General features: G+C 38.9%; 1 protein-coding gene across 4 annotated transcripts in view; it reads left to right on the forward strand.

Moving 5' to 3' along the window:
• Positions 1 to 2,720: 2,720 nt before the first annotated feature.
• FRS2 (fibroblast growth factor receptor substrate 2) overlaps positions 2,721 to 13,690 on the forward strand; it is a 105,202-nt gene continuing 94,232 nt past the window's right edge. For 3 of the 4 annotated variants that reach the window (XM_006058380.4, XM_006058379.4, XM_025283948.3), the window contains exon 1: positions 2,721 to 2,909. The gene's annotated coding sequence lies outside the window, so the exon portion shown is untranslated. Of the gene's footprint in view, positions 2,910 to 3,311; positions 3,618 to 13,690 lie in introns of those variants that run through there. The other variant, XM_006058382.4, reaches the window with a different exon arrangement.

The following is a 13,690-nucleotide window of genomic DNA, read 5'->3' on the forward strand; positions in this document are numbered from 1 at the left end:
CAGTTTTTCTCTTCTGTACAATTAAGGCCATAAAACCTCATAGTGGGGTAGTGAAGATCAATTTAGAAAATGCAGGTTAAGCCCTTGCACAGAGTAGTTTGCAAATGAGATTAGTTTCACCTCCAACCCAGTAGTGTCTGGTTAAATTTCAGTACAAATTGACAGTAATCAAAAAAGAATCCTATTAATTTTTTTTTCTAGCCTCCTCTCCTACTGAAAGCAAAACATAAATACATAAATCACTTAATTTACTGGGAAGAACTTTTGCTTCAGTAGAGTTATTGCTCTTGGGGATAATTAGAAAAAAAAAGGTGGGGGTGGGGATTTGTGGAAGACAAGGTAGTAGAGGACAGAGGTTCTAAAGCTTGAGACTATATCAGAACCACTGAGAAGGCCTGTCAGAACACAGACGGCTGGGCCCCACACTAGTTACAAGGTCTGGAGTGAGGCCTAATAATTTGCATTTGTAACAAGTTCAAAGATGATGTTGATGATAGTAGTCCAGGGACTACACTTCAGAGAAGCACTAGCGTGGTTAAGTGAAATTCTGGGGGTGAGGTCCAGCCCTCTGTGTTTTGACATGACCATTCGGTGATTTCTGACGCATTCACAAGACTGAGAACCTCTGGCATAGTGGTGAAAAGCATCTGAGGAGAAAGACTCACATTCAAATCCTGGCTGCACCGTTTACTAGTTAGATGACCAGATTCAATGACAAACCTGTGGTGCCACTGCATCCTGCAGGGAGCCTGACAATGTCTGCGATTCAGGGTTCCTCTCGCTATCCCTCTAAGCCCTCGGTGGAAAGTAGTGAGTCCTGCCAGCCCAGGCTCTGTTTTTTACTTCTTCACACTCCAAGGCACGAAAGGCTGATAAATTTGGCCATTAGAGAAGTATTTACAAACATTTCTGTGATCACAGAAATAAAATAAGGAGCACTGTTAAAAAAAAAAAAGCCAAAAGCAAAGGCATTGTTTGCATCTTTCAATTCATAATAACAAGTTGTGAACTATTTTCATTTCCCCTGACTTTCTTAGTAGAAAATTTAAAAAATCTTCCTCTTCCTCCCCCACAGTTTTAAGAGATGCTTGTAAATTTGTTTGGCAGATAGTATGCATGCTACGCACTCCCTGCCAGCCCCTGACCCAGAATCTAGCCTCAAATACAGAAACTACCTTAGATGTTTGGTGCCTTTCTGCTTTTGTGGCTGAGGAATCCTTCTTTTTTCCGCCTCCTTTTCCTGCCTGTCCTCTGACTCTGGGTCCTCGAACTGTCTCAGCTCACAGTGTCACAAGTACCCAGGCTGGCCCCAGGACATTGTCTGGCTCACCTACCTTCATTTTTCCCATTGCAAAAACCTGTTGTTTAGTCCCTAAGCCACCACCAACTCTTCCGCAACCTATGGACTGCAGGCTGCCAGGCTCCTCTGCCCATGGTATTGCCAGGCAAGAATACTGAAGTGGGATGCTATTTCCTTATCCAGGGGATCTTCCTGATCCAGGGATTAAACCCATGTCTCTGGCATTGCAGGCGGATTCTTTACCACCGGTCCTCTTGGGAAGCCCTCTACTCTTATTTCCTTATTTCCTTCACTAACCTTTTCAACTATGAGTAATCTGTAGTCTTCCAAATTACCTCCTTCTAGAGTGATTCCACTGGAGGAAAAATTGTTACTATTAGTGACAAGGTATGAGAATGGTTGATTTTTACCCAGACCAGGTGGTGCTAGTGGTAAAGAATCTGGCTGCCAATGCAGGAGACACCGGTTCCATCCCTGGGTTGGCAAGATCCCCTAGAAGAGGGCATGGCAACCCACTCCAGTATTCTTGCCTGAAGAACGCCATGGACAGAGGAGCCTGGTGGGCTACCGTCCATAGCGTTGCAGAGAGTCGGACACTACTGAAGCAACTTAGCACATAGCACTTTCATTTTGAGTTCCTCTAACAATCCAGAGATGATTATACATGTGTGCGTGTGTGCACATGCAAACACACATACACAGCAACTATATTAAACATATCACAAAGGAGGAAAACAGGCCTAGAGAGGTAAAGCAACTTGCCCAGGGTGAAAAAATAAAAGTATAAAATAATAGGACCCAGGCAGTAAGCTTCCACTTTCCCAGTTCTTGGCCTCAGGTGATGGAATAAAGGAATATAATTTGATTCCTGTCCTCAAAGAACTTAAAACTCGTGTTAGGGATGGGTGAAATTTATACACACAACATGAGTTAAAATAAAATCAAGAACTAATGTTTGCGGTATCGGGTTTGGTCTCTTTTGACCGGTTTCCTCCTCTGCCAGAAGTAAAGGATAGCACCAACCTCAAGGCATTTGATTACGATTAACTGAGCTAAGCGCCAAAACGCTTAATACAGTGTCTATCACGCAACAGGCGGTCAATAAATGTTAACTATTATTATTTTTAAAGGAGGCAAACTGCAGTGGTAAGAATACTGGAGAGGGTCGGAAGGCGGGTGAAGGCGCTGGACCTTGCACCTAAATCTTCTGAGCCTCAGTTTTCTCCTCTATAAAATTAGGTGGCCTGAGTAGAACACGTCGAAGAGCTGTAAACGATTCACCCGGAGTTCGGGGAAAGGCGGAGCCGCGGGGCAGAAAGGGTTAGCAAGGAGCCCGGGGGCGGCTTTGCGGGCGCCGGCGGCAGAGGCCCCGCCCCGCCCCGCTTGGGAGGCCCTGGCAGCTCCAGCCCGCGAGCAGTTCCGGTGCCAAAACCCTTCCCTCCCCCGCTCCCCCGGAAGTGCTTTTCTAGGGTTCGGGCTGTAGAGAGGCCTTGTAGGCACGGCCGCTGAGGCTTGGTCGGCTCTGAGGAGGGGCGCCTACCCGTGTGGGAGCCCGGGGTTTAGCGCCGGTCGACCCGCGCCCTGGCCCCTCTCACCTCCCGGGCAGCCGGTGAGTGGCCGGGGAAGTGAACTGCGACGGCCGCGGGCCTCGTCGGGGTTGGCGCTCTCGGGCCCCCGCTGCCAGCTCTGGGCTCCAGGCTGCGGGCTGGGCTGTCGGGGTTCGAGAAAGGGGGTTGTCGACCGCCGCGGTTTTCGCCGAGCCCGGGGGACTGGAAGGAGCGGGCGGTGGGGGCCGTGGGGTGGGCGGGGCGGAGCCAGGGAGTGGGTTCCCGGAGCTGTTGTTGCTGTTTGGAGAGTTAAGAATGGGCTGGGCCTCCGTCCATCCAGCCCCCTCATTTCTGCTCCCCTATATCCTCGCGCTGTCTCTGGGATTTGGTTTTTCTGTGTCCGACCCGGGGCTGGGAATCTGGACGTCAGACTCAATCGTGGGCTGTAGTTCCTGACTTTGGCGACCTCTAGGTCTGTCGTCCGGCTCGGTAATTAGCTGGGGTCCCAGGAGTGTCGTCTCTTCGGTCCCAGGGCGGGGCGATGCGTGTGTAGACGCCAGAGATCTTCTCCAAGGCTTTCCGTCTAGACTGGTGTAGGGGTTGCTCAGGATCGGTTTGGACTGCGCTTGGGACCGCTGTTGGAGGCGCAGAGCAGTGTGGCACCGGCATGCCTCCCATGATCTTTACTCACTGGAAAGCTTACTCAAGCTGTTGTTTTTGAAGTTACTTCTTAAAACAACAAACTTGCTTGAGGAACATCAGGAGTTCAGGTAAGTTCCCTTATTTTCTCCGCCGACGTTAGGAGATGATGCTACTCTAATCTGCACTCCTAATTTCTGTGGCTATCTGAAGTCACAGTGGTTTGGTGAGTTCAGTCTGCGGTTGTTGTAAGAATTGACTGCGTAGGGCTGGAGAGTTATTATACCCTCCCTTTCTTGAAGCTTGTTTACCTTCATGTTTGGAATTGCCATTTTTCTTAACTTTTAAGGAAAAATTGTGCCCTGTAACTCCAAGGAGATTCCTTCGACTGTTACAGCTGCTTTTGCAATGCAGAGGTTCACACAGGTGGCCAGAGGTGTTTTTGTTGTTTTGTTTTGTTTTTTGCTATTGTTTTATAGTATTAAGTGTTTACTTCAGATAAATTGAGTCTTTCGTAGAGGAGAAAGTGATGTAGGTAGTTGTTTTTAGCGAACAGGTTTTAGGTAATAAACTACTCTTGAAAGGTTTGTGGGAAATAGGATTTCCCACATTTACTAGAGATTTTAAATTTATGATCATAAAGGAATACAGTTACTGTTGATTTTGACTGCCAGCAGATAACCATTACTTCTGCATTGTGAAGTATATGCACGACACCTTTGTGAAACCAGTGCCACTTTCCTGTACTTCTCATCTTGTGCTTGTATTAGGACTTAATGCTCTAGTTTTTTGGGAGTACTTATTTCCTTCTCCTTCCACCACGGGAAGGGAGTAATCTCATGAATTAGGGAAAATTAGACTGAAGTGACGATTCAGGGAGCTGTCTTATGCGCAAGAAAATTTATTTCACCATTGTTGATCTTCTACAGGTAAAGGGTGGATGATTTTTAAAGTCCCTACAAAAGATTGTGGAGTGAAGACTAGTTGCCCAACTTTTAGATTTAGAGAGAAACTGTAGATTCTTAGCTATTTGAAGTGCTTGGGATATTGAAATTGAGAGGATCTGGAAAAGGAGTCAGGTTAGATACGGTTATGAATTCGTACTGAAGGTGTGATAGTGTGTTTTGAAGGGAAAGATTTCAAGAATTGTAAGAATAGAAAAAGGAAAAATCAGATGCCCAAAGTAAATTTAATTATGCTCATGTTAGTTCAGCAGATACTGAACATTTGCATTGGAAATGATATTATTCAAGTCAGTTCAACAGATATTGCCATGTTAGGCATCAAACTTTGTTAGGCAACCATGTAGGAGCAAGAAAAGATACAGCCATAACAACTAAGCTTCATGTTTTGGCAGTAATTTTCTAAGGTGTGTCAGAAGTCATGAAGAGCGTATTAAATATTTAGGCATATTAAATTTTTTTTTTTTCTAATTGGAGGTGAGTGCTTTGTGCTTCATGAAAACCACTGCTAGGCATTAGAGGATGCAAAGATTAAGTCTTGGGTCTTCAGGAATTTGAAATCTAGGAGATGTCAGATATTTGTATAATACTTTACAGCATATAAAAATAAATACTTGCTATGTGAGTGGTTTGATCTAAGTTTGGAGTTGTACGAAAGGAAAAGGGGTTCATTTTTATCTAGAGTAAAATGGAAGGTGGTAGTAATACTTTTAAAGTTAGCTCTGAAGCTATTATTTATTGAGCATTTCATGCATAGCAGGCTCTATGCTAGTTGCTTTACATACCTTTTCTAAGCTTCACAACAATATCTGAGCGTATTTCTTAATAATGAGGTCACTGATACTTAAGTGACTTATCTGGACTCTGTAGTAGCAGGTAACTGAGCCCTAGTTTGAGTACAAGTCTGTCTCGTGCCAAAACTTGTGTGTTTTTGCTACAACATGCGAATCCCAATAAACCAGCAGCCTGAGTTCAACATTACAGAGGGTAAGACTTTTCTAAGACAAAAATTTAGGGGCTGAAAGTAGGTGAATGAAGAAGGCTTTTTAAATAAAGGGAATGATGTGAGCACAAGTATGGAGGTGGGAAAGTTCATTATGTACTCAGGAAAGTAAGTGGACCAGATTACCTAGAATATAGGGTTCATTTTGAGGAATAAGAGATGAGGTTTGAAACATAAATTGGGGCTAGATTGTAGAACATGTTTAAATGCTGTATTTTGGAGTATTGGGGAGGTAATGAGAAACTACCAAGGTTTAATAGTGTAGCACGTAGAATGATTTGTTGTAGAAAGCCGGTTTTCAAGAGAATATAAATAATAGGAAAAGGCAGTGGTGGTATCATGATTTAGGTAGGTGGGCGGGAGGAGGGATTGTTGGGAAAGATTTGGAGGAAGTGGAGGTTGAAGATTCAATCATTTTAATTGTAGGTGACTTAATTGTAGGTGATGGTGGTATTATTACTAAAAGTATGGGCAAGGAGGTGCATAATGAGATCAGTTTTTAATATAGTGAGTTTTTTATATACTTAACAAACACTGAAAATAGAATTTTTTGAAAATATGGGTTTGGAGTTCATGAGAGAGGTCAGTGCCAGGCATATATTAAACATTGGTGTAGAGAATAATATAAATAGATGTATTCGTTGAATCTTTAAGAAGATGAAAGAGTCAAGGGAGAGTCTAGACAGAAAAAAAAAAGAACCCTTTATTTTAGATGGCATCTGTTTAAAACAGAAGGAAAAGACACTAAATAGATAGTTTTATTCAGTGAGTAAAAATTTTGGTAGTCTGTGTACTGCTCCCTCGCATTGTAGACTCAAGTGGCGTAGAAAGAATCTGATCATTGAAAATCTGATTGGGAAACAACTTTCTTGCTGTACTACCAAGAATACTGTGCTATCATTACTCTATCTCAGGGAGGAGGGACTGTTTCAGACTCATTTGGTTCAGTGTCAGTCTTTGGTTACTTTAGGTCGTTTCTTTTGGACATTTGTTGGCAAGTGATATGTGAGGATTTGGAAAATTCTCTGTCATTGTATTCTCTTTATATGTATGACTTTCAATTTTGGTTTCAATATCAAGAATTTCTGATTATTCAAAGACAAAGTGCCTTTCATAGAAAATGGTATTTAATTGCATATTTTTCTTCCAACTCCCTTTTATAAGTACTTTTGATTAACGTGAGTAGTTTTGTCTCTAATGTTTGGATTATTTTAGAGAGAATGATAAGACACTTACCATATAATGATACATATATTAAAAATTATACATTTTAATTTTGAAAGTATTTAAGAACTATATAGATTTATAGAATTTCATGTGGTTTCCTGTTTAAATATTTAAGAGAACCTGTATATCAGTGTGTAAAAAAATGGTAGTTATTTGCAGAATGGGGCTTAGAGTTGTAACTTTTTGAGGGCAAGTTGATTATTTTTAAATTATTATGGAAGTGTTTATTTCCTTCTTGAGAATTAATATATTCCTTTTGTTTTTTAGGCATATGTTTTTCACTCTTGTCACAGGCACTTGGGAACATCCCAAGTCCTGTGTCAGTGTTGTTGGAGGCAGTGGGGTTTGTGTGTGCTTTGTCTGGGCTGGTTAGCTTCGTTGCAGTGAGCCTGGCATTAATAAGGCAAAGGTCAGGAGTTCCATTTAGCTTCAGTCTGAGCGATGGCCAGGGAGTACACCTCTCACTCCTGCCAGCTGTCTTGGAAATTCCTTGGTTGTCACTGGTCACAAAAGTGACTGGATTAGGATGGATTTTTTTTTCTTTTTAAACCACTGGAAGAATATTAGAGGAAATTTAGCATAGCTATTAGGAACTCTGACTCTGGAATAAGACAGACCTATGTCAATATAAGACAGACCTATGTCATGAGTTTGCGTAAACTCCGGGAGTTGGTGATGGACAGGGAGGCCTGGCATGTTGCAGTCCATGGGGTCGCAAAGAGACGGACACGACTGAGCGACTGAACTGAACTGAACTGATGTCAGAATTCTTGGTCTGTGATCTTGGGAGAGCCTCTAAACCCCTCCAGTGGAGAACGCCTCGATTTCCTCTTTATTGAATAGGTTAATATTTGGTTTGGGCATGTCCTACCGTTGCTTTCTTTTTCCAAATGGAGGTTAACTGCTTAGACCTGTGGTTCCCAAGTGCTGGACTGTGGAGTGGTGTCAGTCCACGACAGAGTTGTCACTTGTCTGAAGTGAAATGAGAATGAATGAACTTCTCATAAAGCTACATTTATTGAATTTAGAAGATAATATGTTTTTCTAAAATTATCTTTTACCATTTTTGGTATCAGCATATTAACTTTTTAAATGAAATAATGGGGATAGTAATTGGTAGTTATTTTCTTTTTAAATGTCTTTGGCAGAATAAAAGTTACCAGCCCCACCCCCACCCCCACCTTTTTTTTTTTTTTTTAAGATTATGGCTCTGTGAAATCTAAAATCTTGGTTAAACAGAACCAGGAGATTAGGGAAGAGTACTCATTCAACATATTTATGCATATTCAAGGTTTGGCTTACATTCTACCCTTCGATTACCCTATAGGGGCTGTATTGTGATTCTCACCTCATTGAATTTGAATTCGTCAAGTTTTACATGAATACCTACAGCATATTTCAAGGAGCAATTCAGATTTGTTTTCAGTTGAGTTCAAACAACTTGCTCCAAATTATTTGTTTAAAGCTATGTTTCTCAACCAGAGTCCCAGGAGCAAACTGGTGAACTGTGGGGGCTGCCTGGGGGTGCTGGTGTCAGTCATTCCTCTGTTGATTAGCCAAGAAGATAAATAAGTCACTCGCCTTTGACATAGTGAAGTAGTAGAAACTGGCTTTCCTTTTCACCTCTTCTGTAGAATTGTTGAAGCTAGAGTTAGAAAAGCTTTATTTAATGTAGCAAGTAAACCTTGTATGCATATCAGTATTCAAAATGCTTTCTAGAGAAAGAGAATAATTCAGTGCTTTGCATAATTGGTTATGTAAGTGGAGCCTCAGAAGTCCTCCTGGGGACACAAAACAATTATTAGCATAAGCGGTTATTGAAATTGCATTCAGTTGTTTAGATGAGAAGCTTATTGACCCCCTGGTTCACTTAGAGTTTAGGAGAAAACTTAAGTTGCAAACCTAGCTTGTTAAATTAAGGCTTAGCATTTGTTTCCGTTGAGTGTTTTTGGTTAGGTAATTTAAAAAATTGGGAGTGCTGTAGAAATACTTAATTTGTGTTAGAATGCCTAAAGCAAAATGTTCAGGTTAAGCTGAAATAGCTTAGGACTTCTGTATTTTAATTTTAAAGAAAATTGGATGTCTGCTGCTTTAGATATTAAGGATGCTATTGTTTTATAGTTTTGTTATATATCTTTGATTCTGGTAAATGAAAAAAAATCATGTATATTCATTTATTTAATAATGCTTGCAATTTTCCTCTAAAGTGCTTCTAATGGCAGAAATGAATGGTATGCTCAGAAGTCTGGAGCTGTAGCCCAGAGTGCCCAGAGTGAAAATTTCACGATGTCTGTAGCATTTAATTTAAAAAATTCTTATGAATTTTGCATTGCTATTTTATATGTATGTAAACAGTGTTTTAAAGTGCCGCCAGCTAAAATTGGTGCCCCCAGGAAAGGTCATATGTTCATCCTGTGGATTTTTGTATTCGTTTTGACATGGCTTGTGTTACAATTTAGTAGCACTATGCTTGACTATTTAATTTTGGCTCTTGAAAAAAAAAAATCTTGTGTTCTGATGGTTTTGGTGGAACATGAGAGATGGTGAAAAGGTCTTCACACTTTCTGTATTTTTCTCAACAAAGAGCAAACTATTTTAAACTGCTGAGGAGCTGTAGTTTCACAGAAATAACATGACTTTGAAAGGAAATTGAATAATTATAAAAGTAAGAACATCTGAAAAATTGAACATTGCTCAGTTATCAGTGTATTTCTAATGTTATAAAAAACATAGCAGCCCTGTCTAATAGAACTTACTGCAATGATGGAAGTGTTCTCTATCTGTACTATTTAATATAGTGGCCCTCATATGGGCCACTGAGCACTTAAAGTGTGTCTAGTGTTACAGATGAACTGATTTTTAAATTTTATTTAATTTTAATTAGTTTAAATGTGAACAGCTACTTGTGGCTACTATATTAGACAGTGCTGCTCTATAGGGTTAGGAAGACAAGAGAAAGAAGAGAGGTTAGTAATCTTCATGCCACCTCTCAGCTCAGTTATAGGCACTCCACAAATAGTTCTTAAAGAAGATAATGAGTCTTTTTATTGTTTCAGTTTTGAATACCAAACTCTGGGGCATATTCTAGATTTTTAGGGAATGATTGCTAGCCTTGTTTTTTTTTTTTTTTCTCGTTGATTTTTAAAATTTACTTTTATTACAGAAGCATATAGGATAATACATGTACAGCTTAAATAATTGGCTTAAACAGTAGAACACTGCCTCTTTGAAGCCCCTCTGTACTTATCACCACTTGTGTTCTCTGACATGCTTCCTCAATCACCATGATCTGAATTTTGTGTTAATCATTCCCTTGCTTTTCTTTTTAATTTTGGTTAATGTATTTTTTAAAAATCCATTTTCCTCTTTCTTCATGTTTGGAAGTTTGTAATTTCCCTTTATTTTAGTTCTCCCTGAATTTCAACAAATTATATATTCTTTTTGTTTTAAGCACTGTTGCTTTGATTTCCCTGTGTAATACACACATACACATACATACATACATACATACAAATGTCTTTGCTCATTTTCATTTGCGTCTTGAACTTCTGTTGGGATCTGAGATCATTTTCTCTCTCCCTGAACATCCTTTACAGGGTCTGTTATCTGAAAAACTTATTTGTTTGAAAGTCTTATTCCCGAAGGTGACTTTCCTGTGTGTGTGCATTCAATGCTAGCAATTATTATTATTTTTATTATAGATCTTGCTCCATTCTCTTCTAGATTTTATTGTTTTTGAAAAATCAGTAATCCATGTGATTTGCCATTGCTTTAAAGATACAGTTGGCCCTCCATATCTGCAGGTTTTGCCTTGTTGGATTTAACCACCCATGAACTGAAATATTTGAAAATTTATGGAAAGTTTAAAAAGCAGAACTTGAATTTGTTGCATGTTGACAACTGTTTATATAGCATTTCCATTGTATTAGGTGTTTTGAGTAATCTGGAGTATACCTGAGGACATACCTGCTGCTGCTACTAAGTCGCTTCAGTCATGTCCGACTCTGTGCAACCCCATAGACAGCAACCCACATTCTCCAGGCAAGAACACTGGAGTGGGTTGCCATTTCCTTCTCCAGTGCGAGAAAGTGAAAAGTGAAAGTGAAGTCGCTCAGTCGTGTCCGACTCTTAGCGACCCCATGGACTGCAGCCCATCAGGCTCCTCCGTCCATGGGATTCTCCAGGCAAGAGTACTGGAGTGGGGTGCCAGTGCCTTCTCCGAGGACATACCTGGGTTATATGCAAATACTGCACTGTCTTGTAGAAGGGACTTGAACTTTGGAGAGTGTCCTCTGGGGTGTTGGAACCATACATTACCCTTTGGAAAACTGAGCGATGACTGTCTCTGTTGTTTCATGAGAGCTAGTTTTGACATTGTTGTTTTTTTTTTACCCTTGGTGTTCTGCACTTTTATTTTGATATGTCTGAAAGATGGTTTCTTCTGTTTATAATGTTTGGTATTCAGTAGGCTTTGGAATCTAAAGATTGATGTCAATTTTGGAGAACTGTTGGCTATTTTCTCCTCAAACTTTATCTTCTTTATTTCATGTCTGGAACTTGTGTTTTGAAGTATGTTAGATCTTTTTACTCTACCCATCGGGCCTTTTAATTGGTCTTTTATATTTTCTATTTCTGTATCTGTTTGTATTGTGTTCTCAACAATTAGTGCCTTTTCTTCCAGGTAGCTAATTCTCACCTCACTTTTGTTCACCTGTTTCATTTAATTTTTTTTACTTTATCAATTATATCTTTTTTAAAAATTGTGGTAAAATACACATAAATAGAATTTACCATTTTAAAGCATACAGGTCATGACATTGAATATATTCACCTTATTGTGCGGCTATCACCACTGTCCATCTCCAGGACTTTTTTATCATCATGAAATTTGTACCCATTCAACAGTAAGCCCCTATTCCCCCTTCACTGAGCCCCTGGCAACAACTATTTTACTTCTGTGAATTTATTCTGTATGATCATATAAGTGGATCATACAGTGTTTGTCATTTTGTCTAGTTTATTTCACTCAGCATAATGTCTTCATCTGTGTTATCATGTTTATTGAGTTTTTGAAAATTTCATTTACTGTCTTTTTTGGTCATTTCTAGAAGTTGTATTCAGTTCCTTTTAAAGATTATTCTTTTTTTAAAAAAAATAGTTATTCTTTTTTTAGTCATGTTCTCAAGGTACTTTATTTCTTAAACATCTATTTCATATGCTTATTTTTTACTGTGTGTGATAATCCCAGTATTTGAAGTCTGCAGATGTGAGTCTGTTGTCCTGCTTGCTCTTGCTCGTAGTGCTGTGCTTTCCTAATTCATTTTGTGTTCTGACTGTGAAGTTCCTTAGAACGTTCTCTGTATTAATTTTGCAGAGTGATTTTTAAAAAGTAGGATTAATATATAGCTTAGAGCTTATAAGTAAGCCCCTGGAGATTAGTATCCTGTGTTCTTAAACTTTTTAATTTGAAATGATTTCTAACTTACAGTAAAGTTGCAAGACTGATATAGTAGACTCATATATCCTTTACCCATGTTTATCAATTTTTAAACATTTTGCCATATTTGATTTATGGCATAAAGACACATTATTATTTGTTTTTGTGAACCACTGAAGAGTTTGTTGCATGCCTTTTAACTTCTTAATAGCTCAGTGTGTATTTCCTAAGAATAAGGATATTCTTTTAGGTAATCACAGTACCATTATCAAATTCCAAGAATTTAACATTGGTAAATACTTTAGTCTCCATATTGGTAAATACTTTAGTCTCTTAAATTCCAGTCCTGTAGATTTGATCATATCTTGTATTTAGTTGTCATTTCTTTTAAGTCTCCTGCAAAATGAGCTTGTCTTTGTCTTTTATGCAATTAAAGAATATAGATAAGTTGTTTTATAGAAAAATGTTCAACTTGGATTTGTCTCATGGTTTCAGGTTATTAATTTATCATCAGTCAGACTACTACAAAAGGTATGTGCCCCTCTCAGAATATTACATCTGGATATACATTAAGTCCATTTGCCCCTCGTTAGTGATTTTACTTTTGGTCAGAGTGTTGACTGGTTTATTCACTGTGTAGTTACTGTTTTTCTCCTTACATTTAATAAGCAATCTGCAGGGAGGTCCTAGTGTTTGTTCTTCTTGAAAAGATAAGTACAGTGGGACTTCCCGGCAACCCAGTGCAATGCGGGGGGTGTGGGTTCGATCCCTGGTCAGGGAGCTAAGATCTCACATGCCTAGAGGCCAAAACACCAAAACATAAAACAGAAGCAATATTGTAACAAATTCAATAAAGATTTAAAAAATGGTCCTCACCAAAATAAAAAAAAAAGATAAGTACAGTAATAATATATCTTTCATTTGTATGAAAGATTTCTAGTTTGCCAGGCATTTTTATATATACCTTGTTTTATTGCTCTTTAAAAAAATTGCTTTTATTGTACTTGGCTCTATTACATTTTTTACAAATCAAAGGTTTGTGGCAACCCTGTGTTGAGCACGTCTATTGGTACTATTTCTCCAATAGCATTTGCTAGCTTCATGTCTTTTTTGTTACATTTTGGTAATTCTCACAATATTTCAAACTTTTTCATTATTATTATTATATTTGTTATGGTGATGTGTAATCAGTGATCTCTGATGTTAACTGCTATGGCTTGCTGAAGGCTCAGTTGATAGCATTTTTTAGCAATAAAGTTTTTAAGACAACTTTTTATTGAAATATAGTTGGTTTAAAGTATTTTTAAATTAAGGTATGCACATTTCTTTTAGATACGCTGTTGTACACTTAATAGACTACAGGATCACATAAACATAACTTTTATATGCACTGGGCAATGAGAAAAATTTGTGTGACTCGTTTTATTGTGATACTCACTTTATTGTTGTGGTCTGGAACTGAACTTGCAGTATCTCTTAGGTATGCCTGTATTTTATGACTTTATTTTAATCTTTATGGCAGTGGTACATATTTTATAGTTCTGGAAACTAAGACTCGGAAACATACCTAATAAG

This window comes from Bubalus bubalis, chromosome 4 (genome assembly GCF_019923935.1).
Source record: "Bubalus bubalis isolate 160015118507 breed Murrah chromosome 4, NDDB_SH_1, whole genome shotgun sequence".
NCBI classification, from domain to species: Eukaryota; Metazoa; Chordata; class Mammalia; order Artiodactyla; family Bovidae; genus Bubalus; species Bubalus bubalis.